Source organism: Pan paniscus, chromosome 19, assembly GCF_029289425.2.
Source record: "Pan paniscus chromosome 19, NHGRI_mPanPan1-v2.0_pri, whole genome shotgun sequence".
NCBI lineage: Eukaryota > Metazoa > Chordata > Mammalia > Primates > Hominidae > Pan > Pan paniscus.
In genome coordinates this window covers 83,292,791-83,308,481 of record NC_073268.2, presented here as the reverse complement: position 1 = coordinate 83,308,481, position 15,691 = coordinate 83,292,791, and the positions used below count along the sequence as shown (strand labels likewise).

Below are 15,691 nucleotides of genomic sequence, written 5' to 3'. Positions count from 1 at the left end.
CCTGAGTAGCTGGGATTGCAGGCGCCACCACCATGCCCGGCTAATTTTTGTATTTTTTAGTAGAGACGGGGTTTCACCATATTGGCCAGGCTGGTCTTAAACTCCTGACCTCAAATGATCCGCCCGCCTTGGCCTCCCAAAGTGTTGGGATTACAGGCATGAACCACTGCACCTAGCCTGGCAATGTCTATTTGCATTCAGAGACACCCCCGCGCCCCTGCACCCCCTCCTCCCCACTCAGCATCCTCCCACCCTCCGGACCTTCCCAGGCAGGGCTTGTCCTCTTCAGTTCCATTTAGTGTCTGCAGCTGTTCTCTGCGCAGTTGTTACCGGTGATAAAAGAAAAACTTCAGCCGAATTAAATTTAATGGCGTTTAATTAAGCAATGACAATTTGCAAATTGGGTAGCCCCCAGAATCACAGCAGATTCAGAGACTCCAGCGCAGCCATGTGGTGGAAGAAGGTTTATAGACAAAAAATGGGAAATGACGTACAGAATTTGGAAGTAAGGTAAAGAACAGCTGGATTGGTTACACCTCGTTGTTTGCCTTATTTGAACAGACTTTGAACACTCAGCAGTGTATGAATGGCTGAAGTATGGCCACAGGCATTGGCCAAGACCTAGCTATTGTTACAGGTGCATACTTCTAGGTTAGGTTTTCAATATTGTCTACCTATTAAGCTAGGTTTTGGTTCACCCACAAGGACTCAAATATAGAAATACGGAGTCCTTCTCAGGCCATATTTAGTTTGCTTTAACACCGGAAAGGGGTCCCAATCGAGACCTCAAGAGAGGGTTCTTGGATCTTGCACAAGAAAAAATTAGAGGCGAATCCATAAAGTGAAAGCAAGTTTATTAAGAAAGTAAAAGAATAAAGAACGGCTACTCCATAGGCAGAGCAGCAGCTTGGGCTGCTGGACTAAGGATACTTATAGTTATTTCTTGATTATATGCTAAACAAGGGGTGGATTATTCATGAGTTTTCTGGGAAAGGGGTGGGCAAGTCTCGGAATCAAGAGTTCTTCCCTCTTTTAGACCATGTAGGGTAGCCTCCTGACATTCCCATGGCATTTGTAAATTGTCATGCTGCCGCTGGGAGTGTCTTTTAGCATGCCAATGAATTATAATTAGCGTATCATGAGCAGCGAGGACGACCAGAGGTCGCTCTCGTCGCCATCTTGGTTATGGTGGGATTTGGCCAGCTTCTTTACCGCAACCTGTTCTATCAGCAAGGTCTTTGTGATCCGTATCTTGTGCAGACCTCCTACCTCATCCTGTGACTTAGAATGCCTAACCTCCTGGGAATGCAGCCCTGTAAGTCTCAGCCTCTTTTTACCCAGCCCCTATTCAAGATGGAGTCGCTCTGGTTTAAACCCCTCCGACACACTGAGTAACTGGGCAGGTTTTTGTGGCTGGGTGTTCCCTGCTACTTATGATCCAGGAAGTGGAGGTTGCTTATACCCGCAAGGGATCTGGGACAAAGGAGCTATCCTCTGCCTTCTCTGGATAATCCCTTTGCTGTTTTTGCATTTTTCTTTTTTTTTTTTTTTGAGACCAGGTCTCCCTCTGTCACCCAGGCTGGAGTACATTGGCACGATCTCAGGCTCAATGCAACCTCCCAGGCATAAACCATCCTCCCACCTCAGCCTCCTAAGCAGCTGGGACTACAGGAGTGCACCACCATGTCCGGCTAGCTTTTGTATTTATTTTGTAGAGAAAGAGTTTCACCATGTTGCCCAGGCTGGTCTCGAATTCCTGGGCTCAAGCAATCCTCCCACCTCGACCTTCCAAAGTGCTGGGATTACAGGCGTGAGCCATCGTGCCTGGTTCCTGGATGATTTTTTTGCTGGCCTTTCTCTAAACCAAATACACACTGAATGCTAATTAGTGTGTAAAAGCAGCTCTTTCGGCCGGGCGCGGTGGCTCACGCCTGTAATCCCAGCACTTTGGGAGGCCGAGGCGGGCGGATCATGAGGTCAGGAGATTGAGACCATCCTGGCTAACACAGTGAAACCCCGTCTCTACTAAAAATAGAAAAAATTAGCTGGGCATGGTGGCGGGTGCCTGTAGTTCCAGCTACTCGGGAGGCTGAGGCAGGAGAACGGCGTGAACCCGAGAGGCGGAGCTTGCAGTGAGCCGAGATGGCGCCACTGCACTCCAGCCTGAGCGACAGAGCGAGACTCCGTCTCAAAAAAAAAAAAAAAAAGCAGCTCTTTCCTAAAGAGTTTAAGATCTCATGCAAAGCCACACCAAATGGGAAGGGGATGGTGATTGGGGCCATATCCTTGTCTGCTCAGTCATTTTCAACTGGATCGTGCCCATTACCCTCCTTTTAACCAAACATTTTGTAATACTCTCTCTGTTCTCCTGAAATGAAATTCATGGGAGCGGGGAGGTTGAGGGGGGAGAGAGAGCATCAGGAAGAACAGTTAATGGATGCTGGGCTTAATACCCAGACGATGGGATGATCTGTGCAGCAAACCACCATAGCACATGTTTACCTATGTAACAAACCTAAACATCCTGCACATGCACCCCAGAACTTAAAAGTTGAAGATAAAAAAATAAATTAATATAGAAAATAACCCACTTATGCACATAATTCCAAAAATGAAACTCCACAATACAATGACCTAATATAAAGGAGAAATACATGGCATTTAATTTATAATAAAATAAGGTAAATAAGATACAAAATTTCAATATGTAAATGCTTGGGCATGGCTACACTAGAAGACATAAGGAAGTAACCAGATGCCTGTGCGTAGCTATGGAGTCATCCTAACTGGCACATTACAAAGACAGACTGGGATGGGTGGACAACATCATTGACTTAAATACCAGGGGTACTGTGGCCAGTAGTGACATCCTTTCCAAAAGAGGAAATAACTTTTGGGAGGGCCCTGCACAAAATGAAGCACAGAATTTATATGATAGTCGAATCCCTAAAACTTTCACGATTATTTAAAATGGGTGGCTGGGGCTGGGAGTGGTGGCTCACGCCTGTAATAGCAGCCCTTTGGGAGGCCAAGGTGGGTGGATCACCTGAGGCCAGGAGTTCGAGACCAGCCTGGCCAACATGGCAAAACCCCGTCTCTACTAAAAATACAAAAAATTAGCTGGGGCCAGGCGCGGTGGCTCACACATGTAATCCCAGCACTTTGGGAGGCCAAGGCAGGCAGATCACGAGGTCAAGAGATCGAGACCATCCTGGCCAACATGGTGAAACCTGTCTCTACTAAAAATACAAAAATTAGCTGGGCGTGGTGGCGCACACCTGTAGTTCCAGCTACTTGGGAGGATGAGGCAGGAGAATCGCTTGAACTGGGCAGGCGGAGGCTGCAGTGAGCCAAGATTGTGCCATTGCACTCCAGCCTGGGCAACAAGAGAGAAACTATCTCAAAAAAAAAAAAAAAAAAGTGCAGCTGGGCATGGTGGCTCATGCCTGTAATCCCAACACTTTGGGAGGCTGAGGCAGGTGGATTACTTGAGATCAGGATTTCGAGATCACCCTGGGCAACATTGTAAAACTCCATCTCCCAGGCAGAGGGGCAGCGCCAGGACCAGGAGAACAGGTCCTTGCTAAACATCAAGGTCAATCAGGAGGCTGAGATCGCCACCTATCGCTGCCTGCTAGACGACGGCGAGGACTTCAATCTTGGTGATGCCCTGGACAGCAGCAACTCCATGCAAACCATCCATAAGACCACCACCCCCCGGATAGTGGATGGTAAAGAGGTGTGTGAGACCAACGACACCAAAGTTCTGAGACATTAAGCCAGAAGAAGCAGGGTACACTTTGAGGAGCAGGAGGCCAATAAAAATGTGAAAGGTAAAAATAAAAAAAAAAGAGAAAGAGAGAAACTCCATCTCTACAAAAAATACAAAAATTATCTGGGTCTGGCTGGGTGCACTGGCACACGCCTGTAATCTCAGCACTTTCGGAGACTGAGGTGGGCAGATCACCTGATGTCAGGAGTTCAAGACCAGCCTGGCCAACATGGTGAAACCCCGTCTCTACTAAAAATACAGAAATTAGCTGGGCGTGTTGGCACATGCTTGTCATCCCAGCTGTTTGGGAGGCTGAGGAAGGAGAATCGCTTGAACCTGGGAGGCAGAGGTTGCAATGAGCCGAGATTGTGCCACTGCACTCCAGCCTGGGCAACAGAGCGAGACTGCATCTCAAAAAAAAAAAAAAAAAATTAGCTGGGTGTGATGGCACATGCCTACAGTCCCAGCTACTTAGGAGGCTGAGGTGGGAGGATCACTTGAGCTTGGAAGCTAGAGGTTGCAGTGAACCATGATTGCACCGCTGCACTCCAGCCTGGGTAACAGAGTGAAACCCTGTCTCAAATAAATACATAAACAAAATAAAATAAGGCTGGGTGCGGTGGCTCACGCCTGTAATCCCAGCACTTTGGGAGGCCCAGGCAGGCAGATCATGAGGTCAGGAGTTGGAGACCAACCTGGCCAATATGGTGAAATCCCGTCTCTACTAAAAATATAAAAAATTAGACTGGTGTGGTGGAGCACGCCTGTAGTCCCAGTTACTCTGGAGGCTGAGGCAGGAGAATCACTTGAACCTGGGAGGCGGAGGTTGCAGTGAGCCAAGGTGCACCACTGCACTCCACCCTGGGCAACAGAGCAAGACCCTGTCTCAAATAAATACATAAATAAAATAAAATAAGTCTGGGCGTGGTAGCTGATGTCTGTAATCCCAGCACTTTGAGAGGCCAAGGTGGGTGGATCACCTGAGGTCAGGAGTTCGAGACCAGCCTGACCAATATGGTGAAACTCTGTCTCTACTAAAATTACAAAAATTAGCTGGGCGTGGTGGCGTGCACCTATAGTCCCAGCTACTCAGGAGTTAAGGCAGGAGAATCGCTCGAACCCAGGAGAGAGAGGTTGTAGTAAGCTGAGATCGTGCCACTGCACTCCAGCCTGGGTGACAGAGTAAGACTCCGTCTCAAAAATAAATAAATAAATAAATGATAAAGTAAAATAAAAAATGTGCTACAATACTCAGTGCTTATATGCAGAGTAGAGTTAGGTTCTAGACTGATATATTTAGTCAGAGTTCTCCAGAGAAACAGAACCAATACGATATATTTAGAGAGCCGTAGAAGGTTTTTTAGGGGAGCTGGCTCACTCAATATGCTATCTGCAAGCTGGAAAATCAGGAAATTATTTATTTTTATTTATTTAAATTATTTATTTTTAAGACCCTGCCAAACAGCAACAACAACAACAAAAAACACCACCATGATTGATAAAATTTATTTATTTTATTTATTTTATTTTTTTGAGACGGAATTTCGCTCTTGTTGCCCAGGCTGGAACGCAATGGCGCGATTTTGGCTCACCGCAACCTCCACCTCCCGGGTTCAAGCCTCAGCCTCTCGAGTAGCTGGGACTACAGGCATACGCCACCACACCTGGCTAATTTTGTATTTTTAGTAGAGATGGGGATTTCTCCATGTTGGTCAGACTGGTCTCGAACTCCCGATCTCAGGTGATCCACCGGCCTCAGTCTCCCAAAGTGCTGGGATTACAGGCGTGAGCCACCGAGCCCGGCCCAAATTTATTTATTTTTTTTCTGAAACAGAATCTTGCTCTGTGGCCCAGGCTGGAGTGCAGTGGCATAATTTCGGCTCACTGCAACCTCCACCTCCCAGGTTCAAATGATTCTCCTGCCTCAGCCTCCTGAGTAGCTGGGACTACAGGTGCATGCCACCACGCCTGGCTAATTTTTGTATTTTCAGTAGAGACGGGGTTTCGTCATGTTGGCCAGGCTGGTCTTGAACTCCTGACCTCAAGCTATCCACCCGCCTCAGCCTCCCAAAGTGTTGGGATTACAGGCGTGAGCCACCACGCCTGGCCTCCATGAAAAAATTTTTGCCTCCATCAATATCCAATGTGGGCATTGTAAAGTCCTGTCCTACACCACATACTGCAGGATGTCTAGCATTCCTGGTTTCTGACCATTTAATGGTAGCGTTCCTCATTGATTGTGAAAACCAAAAATGTCCCTGCAGATTTCAAGAGCCCCTTAGGGCATGGTACCACCTTCTTGGGGGAATCCCTGGTCTAACTATGAAGCTCCCCAGCAAGGGGCAGAGCCCATAGCTTGGGTCTTTGGGACCCTGTTGCTCTCTGATTCTTCTCCTTCCTCTCTCCCTGCTTGGACTCCTCTTCCTTTAACCCTTTTCCCTCCAGTGCTCCTTCCCTGCTTTTTTTTCCTCCCCATAGAAATAAACCTCAGGCCAGGCGCGGTGGCTCATGCCTGTAATCCCAGCACTTTGGGAGGCCGAGGTGTGCAGATCATGAAGTCAGGAGTTCGAGACCAGCCTTGCCAATATGGTAAAACCTTGTCTCTACCAAAAAATAAAAAAATACACCACGCCACCGGGCATGGTGGCACGTGCCTGTAGTACCAGCTACTGGGGAGGCTGAGGCAGAAGAGTCGCTGGAACCTGGGAGGCGGAGGTTGCGGAGAGCTGAGATGGCACCACTGCACTCCAGCCTGGGTGACAGAGCGAGACTCTGTCTCAAAAAATAAAAAATAAAGAATCAAGCCTCAGTCCTCTTCATCTCCCTTTCACTGTGCCTCTGAGCCTCCCATGATACAGACGTAAAAGCCCCACGTTTCAGTAGGAAAACTTAAATTTTATTTATTTATTTATCTATCTCTCTATTTTAGAGACAGTCTCTCTCTGTCACCCAGGCTAGAGTGCAGTGGCACCATCTCAGCTCACTGCAACCTCTACTTCCTGGGTTCAAGCAATTCTGCCTCAGCCTCCTGAGGAGCTGGGATTACAGGTGCACACCACCACGCCCAGCTAATTTTTGTATTTTTAGTAGAGACAGGGTTTCACCGTGTTGGTCAGGCTGGTCTTGAACTGCTGATCTCAGGTGATCTGCCCATCTTGGCCTCCCAAAGTGCTGGGGTTACAGGCGTGAGCCACCGCGCCTGGCTGAGGAAATTTAAATTTTATTTATTTTTTATTTTTATTTTATTTTGGTTTTCTTAGAGACAGGGTCTTGCTCTGCTGCCCAGGCTGGAGTGTAGTGGTGCAATCATAGCTCACTGCAGCCTCCAAATGACACCCCCTGCCACAGCCTGCTGAGTAGCCAGGACTACAGGCCTGCACCACCATAAGCTCCTAATTTTTTGTCGTCGTTGTTGCCCAGGCTAAGAAACTTGAATCTTTTTTTTTTTTTTTTTTTGAGACGGAGTCTCATTCTGTCACCCAGACTGAAGTGCAGTGGCGAGATCTCCGCTCACTGCAACCTCCACCTCCCAGGTTCAAGCGATTCTCCTGCTTCAGCCTCCCAAGTAGCTGGGATTACAGGCGTGCACCACTGTGCCCAGCTAATTTTTATATTTTTAGTAGAGACGGGGTTTCACCATGTTGGCCAGGATGATCTCGATTTCTTGACCTCATGATCTGCCTGCCTTGGCCTCCCAAGGTGCTGGGATTACAGGAGTGAGCCACCGTGACCGGCCGAAACTTGAATCTTAATCCTGGCTTTTCCATTTATTAGCCGACCTGGACATGCGCCTGTGGAATAGAGCTGGTGGTTGATTGCATTGTGGTTGAGGCTTGACAGCCCCTGGCCCCGTGTCAAACTTGGAAATGTTCTAAGCTAGTTTCTAAGCCAGTTGTCTTCTCATCTTCCTGAGGGTAAAATTTATATTCTGATGGTAGCCTCTGCCTCCAAGTATGAGTGTTGCCACAAGAGGCGCAAAGTAGACCTTCCATAAACATGTGCTCCTTGGCTCTTCATTTAGAGGGGCACCTTGTGTCAGGAGCTGCACAAGCACCAACTCTGAGATCAGCCGTGCCATGAGCCCACCTCTCTGGGACCCAGAACTTAGTGCCTTTGGGAGAACATGTCTGGAACTTCTAAAAGGTCAGCCAGTGGAAAAATCACCCAGTTTGCCTCTCAATCCAACTGCAAGATTAGCTAGGCTCCCGGTTACAGTGTTCTCTTTGGTTTCTTTCTCCAGTGTCTCACTTTTACCATGCTCCTGGTTTTAGTGTCTCTGCTGTATCCTGCCTTTCTGGATCCTGATCCTGACACTTGGCTACTTGGCTCCTGATTTATTTCCCTTTTGCACCCCTGGTTTTGGCTTTGGCCTATCTACAATCTTTTTTTTTTAGATGGAGTCTCACTCTTTTCGCCCAGGCTGGAGTGCAGTGGTGCAATCTCGGCTCACTGCAACCTCTGCCTCCTGGGTTCACGCCATTCTCCTGCCTCAGCCTCCCGAGTAGCTGGGACTACAGGCGAGTGCCACCACGCCCAGGTAAGTTATTTTTAGTAGAGACAGGGTTTCACCATGTTGGCCAGGATGGTCTCGATCTCTTGACTTTGTGATCTGCCCACCTCGGCCTCCCAAAGTGCTGGGATTACAGGTGTGAGCCACCATGCCTGGCCAAGGTTTTTTTTTTTTTCAATTGTGTATTATGTAACATTAGGCAAAATTATTCAAAGTCAATAGATTTTTATCCAAGGGATTCCATGTTGTGATTTTTTCCACTGTCCATCAGGGTCACTTTAGATCCTCTAAAGAGCTGGAGTCAAAAGATTTATCTTCAAGTTAGCCCTTTTTAACGAAACTGATGCTTATTTTAATCCAGTTGTCCCGTCAGCCCATAATTCTTTTATTTTGGCTTCTGTCATCTCCTTTTAATATGGATATACTGATGAAGACTTGAAAATTCACCAAGAATCTTTGGGATCTAATTTCTTCAACCAATTCACTTTAGGGTCATCTTTACTGTAGGTGGTGGATCTGCCTGGTTCTCAATTCAACACCCTGGAAGAAGAAAGGCATTGCTTACTGTTATAGAGTATATCAAACTAAGCACTCTGTGAAATCTATACAAATACTGTATCAATAGAAATACTAGGTTTAACAAGCACAAAGTCAAGAAAACCAATGATGCCAGATACTGAATTTCTATAGCACTGACCTTTGAACACCTTAGCAAGAATAAACTGCTGGGTGCAGATGCCATGCAGTGCAAGATTTTTTTTTTTTTTTTTGAAACAGGGTCTTGCTCTGTTGCCCAGGCTGGATTGCAGTGGCATGATAATGGCTCACTGCAGCCTTGACCTCCCAGGCTCAAGCGATCCTCCCACCTCTCAGCCTCCCAAGTAGCTGGAACCACAGCCATATGCCACCATATTCAGCTAATTTGTAGAGACAGGGTCTCCTTGTGTTGCCCAGGCTGGTCTTGAACTCCTGGCCTCAAGTGATCCTCCTGCCACGGCCTCCCAAAGTGTTGGGATTACAGGCATGAGCCACTGCACCTGGCCTATCTATGATCTTTGATCTAAAATTCCAGCTTCTGGCTAGGTGCAGTGGCTCACACATGTAATCCTAGCACTTTGGGAGGCCGAGGCAGGTGGATCACTTGAGGCCAGGAGTTCAATACCAGCCTGGCCAACATGGTAAAACCCCGTCTCTACTAAAAATACAACATTAGCTGGGTGTGTTGGCACATGCCTGTAATCCCAGCTACTCGGGAGGCTGAGGCAGGAGAATCGTCTGAGCCCAGGAGGTGGAGGTTGCAGTGAGTCGATCTTGCCACTGCACTCAAGCCTGGGTAACAGACTGGAACTCTGTCTCAAAAAAAAAAAAAAAAAAAAGAATGGAGCACTGATACATGCTACAACATGGATGAACCTCAAAACATTAGGCTAAGTTGAAAGAAATCTCAAAAGACCACATATTGTATGATTCCATTTAGATAAAATGTCGATAAAAGGCTAATCCATAGAGACAAAAAGTAGACTAGTGGGTGTCAGGGGCTGGAGGAAGGATGGGGAGTGACTTTAAATGGGCATAAAGTTTCTTCCTGAAGTGATGAAATGTTCTAAAATTAGATAGTGGTGATGGTTGCACAACTCTTTGTACTGAAGACCATTCAGTTGTGCACTTTAAATGGGAAAATCTTGTGGTATATAAATTATATCTCAATAAAAAGGTGGGTTCTGGCCGGGCGCGGTGCCTCATGCCTGTAATTCCATCACTTTGGGAGGCTGAGGTGGGCGGATCACGAGGTCAGGAGTTCGAGACCAGACTGGCCAAAATGGTGAAACCTCCGTCTCTACTAAAAATACAAAAATTAGCCGGGTGTGGTAGCGCAAGCCTGTAGTCCCAGCTACTCGGGAGGCTGAGGCAGAAGAATTGCTTGAACCCAGAAGGTGGAGGTTGCAGTGAGCTGGGATCATGCTACTGCACTCCAGCCTGGGTGACAGAGCAAGACTACATCTCAAAAAAAAAAAAAAAAAAAAAGGGTTCCAGCCTGGGTAACATGGTGAAACCTCCTAACCTCCTCTCTACAAAACATACAAAAAATTAGCTGGGCATGGTGGCACACACCTGTAGACCTAGCTACTAGGGAGGCTGAGGTAGGAGGATCATCTGAGGCCAGGAGCTTCAGGCTGCAGTGAGCTATGATTATGCCACTTTACTCCAGCCTGGGCAACAGAGTGAGACTCTGTCTCAAAAACAAAAACAAACACAAGATGGATTTATTTATTTATTTATTTATTTAAAAAAAAAAAGAACTAAATCTGGCCAGGCGGGGTGGCTCACACCTGTAATCCCAGCACTTTGGGAGGCCGAGGTGGGTGGATCATGAGGTCAGGAGATTGAGACCATCCCGGCCAACATGGTGAAACCCCGTCTCTACCAAAAATACAAAAAAAATTAGCCGAGTGTGGTGGTGTACGCCTATAGTCCCAGCTACTCAGGATGCTGAGGCAGGAGAATCTCTGGAACCCGGAGGGAGAAGGTTGCAGTGAGCTGAGATCGCACCACTGCACTCCAGCCTGGGCTACAGAGTGAGACTCCGTCTCAAAAAACAAACAAACAAAAATAATAAAATTTTACTAGCTCAAGGACATTTGATAAAGTAAACGAAACTTCTTTCAACTTAACAAAACTTATTAGCCATGTCAGGCATGCTTGCTAATGCCTATGAGCTACGTAAAAGCCTACAAAAAGGTTTCTGGTTGGAGACCTAAGAAAATGTATTTTTTTTGTTGTTTGTTTGTGTTTTTGAGAAGTCGTCTCGTTCTTATCACCCAGGCTGGAGTACAATGGGGCGATCTCAGCTGACTGCTACCTCCGCCTCGCTGGTTCAAGCAATTCTCTTGCCTCAGCCTCCCAAGTAGCTGGGATTACAGGCACCTGCCACCACGCCTGGCTAATTTTTGTATTTTTAGTAGAGATGAGGTTTCACCATGTTGGCCAGGCTGGTCTTGAACTCCTGACCTCAGGTGATCTCCTGCCTCGGCCTCCCAAAGTGCGGGTTTTATAGGCATGAGCCACTGCACCTGGCCAATATGTATTTGTTTTAAACTATAAAAACTTAACAATTAAAATTAATAAAATGCTAACAAATTATAATGGTATGTCAACCAACTGATAAAACTCATCTCATATAAAATTTGGCTGAGTGTGGTGACTCATGCCTGTAATCCCAGTACTTTGGGAGGCCAAGGCAGGTGGATCACCTGAGGTCAGGAGTTTGAGACCAGCCTGGCCAACATGGTGAAACCCCGTCTCTAATAAAAATACAAAAATTAGCTGGGCGTGGTGGTGGGCAACTGTAATCCCAGCTACTCGGGAGGCTGAGGCAGGAGAATCGCCTGAACCCAGGAGGCAGAGGTTGCAGTGAGCCAAGGTCAAGCCACTGCTCCAGACCCGGGCAACAGAGTGAGACTCCATCTCAAAAAAACAAGCAAACTCATCTCATATAAAACTAATATATATACACATAGATTAATATAGTATGAGATGTGGGCATATTTCATGTTTGACAGGATATCAGGTGAGACTTCACAAGCCAGAACTATGAAGGTCGTAGGCTAGGATAGCTGCCTCACCCAGCCAATTCTTCCTTTCTTTAAAGTGAGATCTTTCTTAAGGCTTCTATAGTCCTTTCTGGCAATCTTGCTCTTGCCTGGGCACCCAAGATCCTCAGATACATCAATAATAGATAGTGTTGAAGTTTTTGCCTCCCAGAAAGCAACATCTTTCTCAGTGTATGCAAATAGCTGGATGACAAAGAAAGTGTGTCATCTTACACCACTCCATAGAGGAGCCCTAGACCCTACCATACAAGGAGCCTGGTTCTAGAAGTAGCACTTACTGTGTTGTATTTATTCACATGTCCCCTATTAAACAACTGTGCTCCCTGAGAACTGGGATATCTCATTTACTCTCTTTTTTTTTTTTTTTTTAAAGGTTACAGCATGTGGTATTCCCTGTTGGCCTCTCATCCAAGTACTAACCAGGCCTGACCTGGGTTAACTTCTGAGATCAGATGAGATCAGGCGTGTTCACAGTGGTAGGCCCATGGACTCATTTACTTTTGAATCCTAAGGTCTGGCACAACTCCAGACACATGCTCTGTGTTCAAAAAGAGATTTCTTTTTTCTTTTCTTATTTATTTATTTATTTATTTTTTTGAGACAGAGTCTTGCTCTGTCGCCCAGGCTGGAGTGCAGTGGTGCGATCTCAGCTCACTGCAAGCTCCGCCTCCTGGGTTCAAGCAATTCTCTTGCCTCAGCTTCCCAAGTAACTGGGAATACAGACGCCTGCCACCACGCCCAGCTAATTTTTTGTATTTTTAGTAGAGACGAGGTTTCATCATATTGGCCAGGCTGGTCTCGAACTCCTGACCTTGTGATCCGCCCGCCTCGGCCTCCCAAAGTGCTGCGATTACAGGCGTGAGCCACTGCACAAGGCCAAGATGAGATTTCTTAATTGGTAAATTATTTTTATTTATATACTGTTCATGGAGATAAGCACCATGTCCTTGGGTTTTTGTTTTCATGTCATTCTAAATTACAATCCTCCTCGGAAAAGAAAATAAAAGTGTTACAATATCACTATTGGCCAATTATCGTAGTAATAATTGATTTAGGCAAGAATCATTAGGCCGGGCACGGTGGCTCACGCCTGTAATCCCAGCACTTTGGGAGGCCAAGGCGGGCAGATCACGAGGTCAGGAGATCGAGACCATCCTGGCTAACATGGTGAAACCCTGTCTCTACTAAAAATACAAAAAAATTAGCCGGGCGTGGTGGTGGGCACCTGTGGTCCCAGCTACTCGGGAGGCTGAGGCAGGAGAATGGTGTGAACCCAGGAGGCGGAGCTTGCAGTGAGCGGAGGTCCCGCCATTGCACTCCAGCCTGGGCGACAGAACAAGACTCAGTAGCCCCCCACAAAAAAAAAAAAAAAAAAGAGAGAATCATCAATAAATGCTAAAAGGTCTGAATGAAAGTTGGAGGATTACACAGTTATTGACACAGTCTCAAAGTGCTTCACACATAATACTTATTATATTTTATTTTTTGAGAAGGAGTTTCGCTCTTGTTGCCCGGCTGGAATGCAACGGCACCATCTCTGCTCACTGCAACCTCTACCTCCTGGGTTCAAATGAGTTTCCCACCTCGGCCTCCTGAGTCACTGGGATTACAGGCACCAGCCACCACGCCATGCTAATTTTTGTATTTTTTAGTAGAGATGGGGTTTCACTATGTTGGCCAAGCTGGTCTCCAACTCCTGACCTCAGGTGATCTGCCCGCCTTGGCCTCCCAAAGTGCTGGAATTACAGGCCTAAGCCACTGTGCCCGGCTACATAATCCTTATTTTACAAAGAGAAAATATTAACTTTGCCGTGAAGACAGCTGGTGGACACCATCTCAACCAATGATCAAAATTAACATCCCCAGTAACACACTGACATCATAGGTCTCCTGCTATGATGCACTAAGAATAGCACAGCATCACTTCCGGGGTATTCCTGCCACAAATGCACAAACTGAATCTAGTCCTGAGAAAAGCAACAGATGTTCCCAAACTGAGGGACATTCTGCAGAACCGACTCCTCAAAAATGTCAAGGCTAGGCCGGGCTAGGTTAGCTAATAGTATTGTATGAAGGTGAATTTTCTGATTTTAATCGTCTTACTGTGGTTATGTTCCCACATAATTCCTTGTTTTTAGGAAATACATGCAAAGTGTTTAGAGGCTGGGTGTGGTGGTTCATGCCTATAATCCCAGTGCTTTGGGAAGTCAAGGCAGGAGTTTGAGAGCTCGGGAGCTCGAGACCAGCTAGGGCAATATAGTGAGACTTCTTCTATGCAAAAAAAAAAAACACACACAAAAAACAAAACTTACCTGGGTGTGGTTGCACACACCCGTACTCCCAGCTTCTTGGGAGGCTGAGGTGGGAAAATTGTTGGAGCCCAGGAGGTTGAGGCTGCAGTGAGCCACGATCATACCATTGTACTCAAGCCTGGGCAACAGAGCAAGACCCTATCTCAAGAAAAAAAAAAGTGTTTGGAGGTAAAGGGGCAGTGTTTCTGCAGCTTACTTTCAAATGTTTCAGAAAAAAATATAGATATAGTGAGAATGATAAAGCAAATGTGATAAAATGTTAACATTTGGGGAATGTGGGTGAAGGTTGTATGGGAACTCCCTCTATTCTTGCAAGTTCTTGCAAGAATAGTACAATTACGCAAAAAAGTTACAAAATATTATAATATCTTCTGCCTCTGGACACTAAAGCTATTATGAGATGTTTTCTGTGGCGCTAGGGGAATCTGGTAAGCCCGTGAAAGCCAGTCAGAAGGGTTTTGAGTCAGTAGAATTCCCTACCCTTTATCTGTTCTCTCTGAAAGGCCCACCCTGGGTCTAATGACTTTTGCATGGGTCTAGGTAAATTAGATTTATATGCAATATGACTTTATAAATTCCATATGTTAGAATGTATATCTGGCTACATACATTTAAAAAAATAATAGTGCGGAGGCTGGGTGCAGTGACTCATGACTGTAATTCTAGTGCTTTGGGAGGCCAAGGTGGGTGGATCATGAGGTAAGGAGTTTGAGACCAGCTTGGGCAACATGGTGAAACCCCATCTCTACTAAAATTACAAAAAAAATTAGCCGGGCGTGGTGGCAGGTGCCTGTAATCCCAGCTACCTGGGAGGCTGAGGCAGGAGAATCCCTTGAACCCGGGAGACAGAGATTGCAGTGAGCTGAGACCGTGCCACTGCACTCTGGCCTGGGCAAGAGTGAGACTCTGTCTCAAAAAAAAAAAAAAAAAAAAAAAAGGCTTAAATGTGATAGAAGTTTAGTTTCTCACTCAAATAACAGAATTCAGATGGTCATTCCAGGGCTGGTATGGGGTCCCCTAATCATCAGAGACTCAAGACGCCTCTAATTTTCCTCTTGTTTTTAGAGACAGAGTCTTGCTCTGTTGCCAAGGCTGGAGTGCAGTGGCGTGATCTTGGCTCACCGCAACCTCCACCTCCCAGGCTCAAGTGATCCTCCCACCTTTGCTTCCCCACTAGCTGGGATTACAGGTGTGTGCCAACCCCCTGGCTAATTTTTGTATTTTGTATTATTATTATTTTTTAGTAGAGATGGGGTTTCACTATGTTGGCCATGCTGGTATTGAACTCCTGGCCTCAAGTGACCTGCCTGCCTCAGCCTTCCAAAGTGCTGGGATTATAGGCGTGAGCCACTGTCCCCGACACCTCTAGTTTTTTTTTTTGAGAAGGAGTCTCGCTTTTGTTGCCCAGGCTAGAGTGCAATGGTGCGATCTCAGCTCACTGCAGCCTCTGTCTCCCGGGTTCAAGCGATTCTCCTGCCTCAGCCTC

The 15,691-nt window shown here is 46.4% G+C and overlaps 1 long non-coding RNA gene and 1 other non-coding gene across 2 annotated transcripts in view; both read right to left on the bottom strand.

Annotated features, from left to right (window-relative positions):
- Positions 1–847: 847 nt before the first annotated feature.
- The window catches only part of LOC117976456 (uncharacterized), a 33,729-nt gene continuing 18,885 nt past the window's right edge, over positions 848–15,691 (bottom strand). Inside the window, exon 3 of the long non-coding RNA XR_008621710.2 lies at positions 848–8,822. This is a non-coding gene — a long non-coding RNA (uncharacterized LOC117976456). The remainder of the gene's footprint in view (positions 8,823–15,691) is intronic.
- LOC112437655 (small nucleolar RNA SNORA8) lies at positions 8,894–9,032 on the bottom strand. The gene has a single exon (XR_003026214.1). It is a non-coding gene; the product is annotated as a small nucleolar RNA SNORA8 (small nucleolar RNA).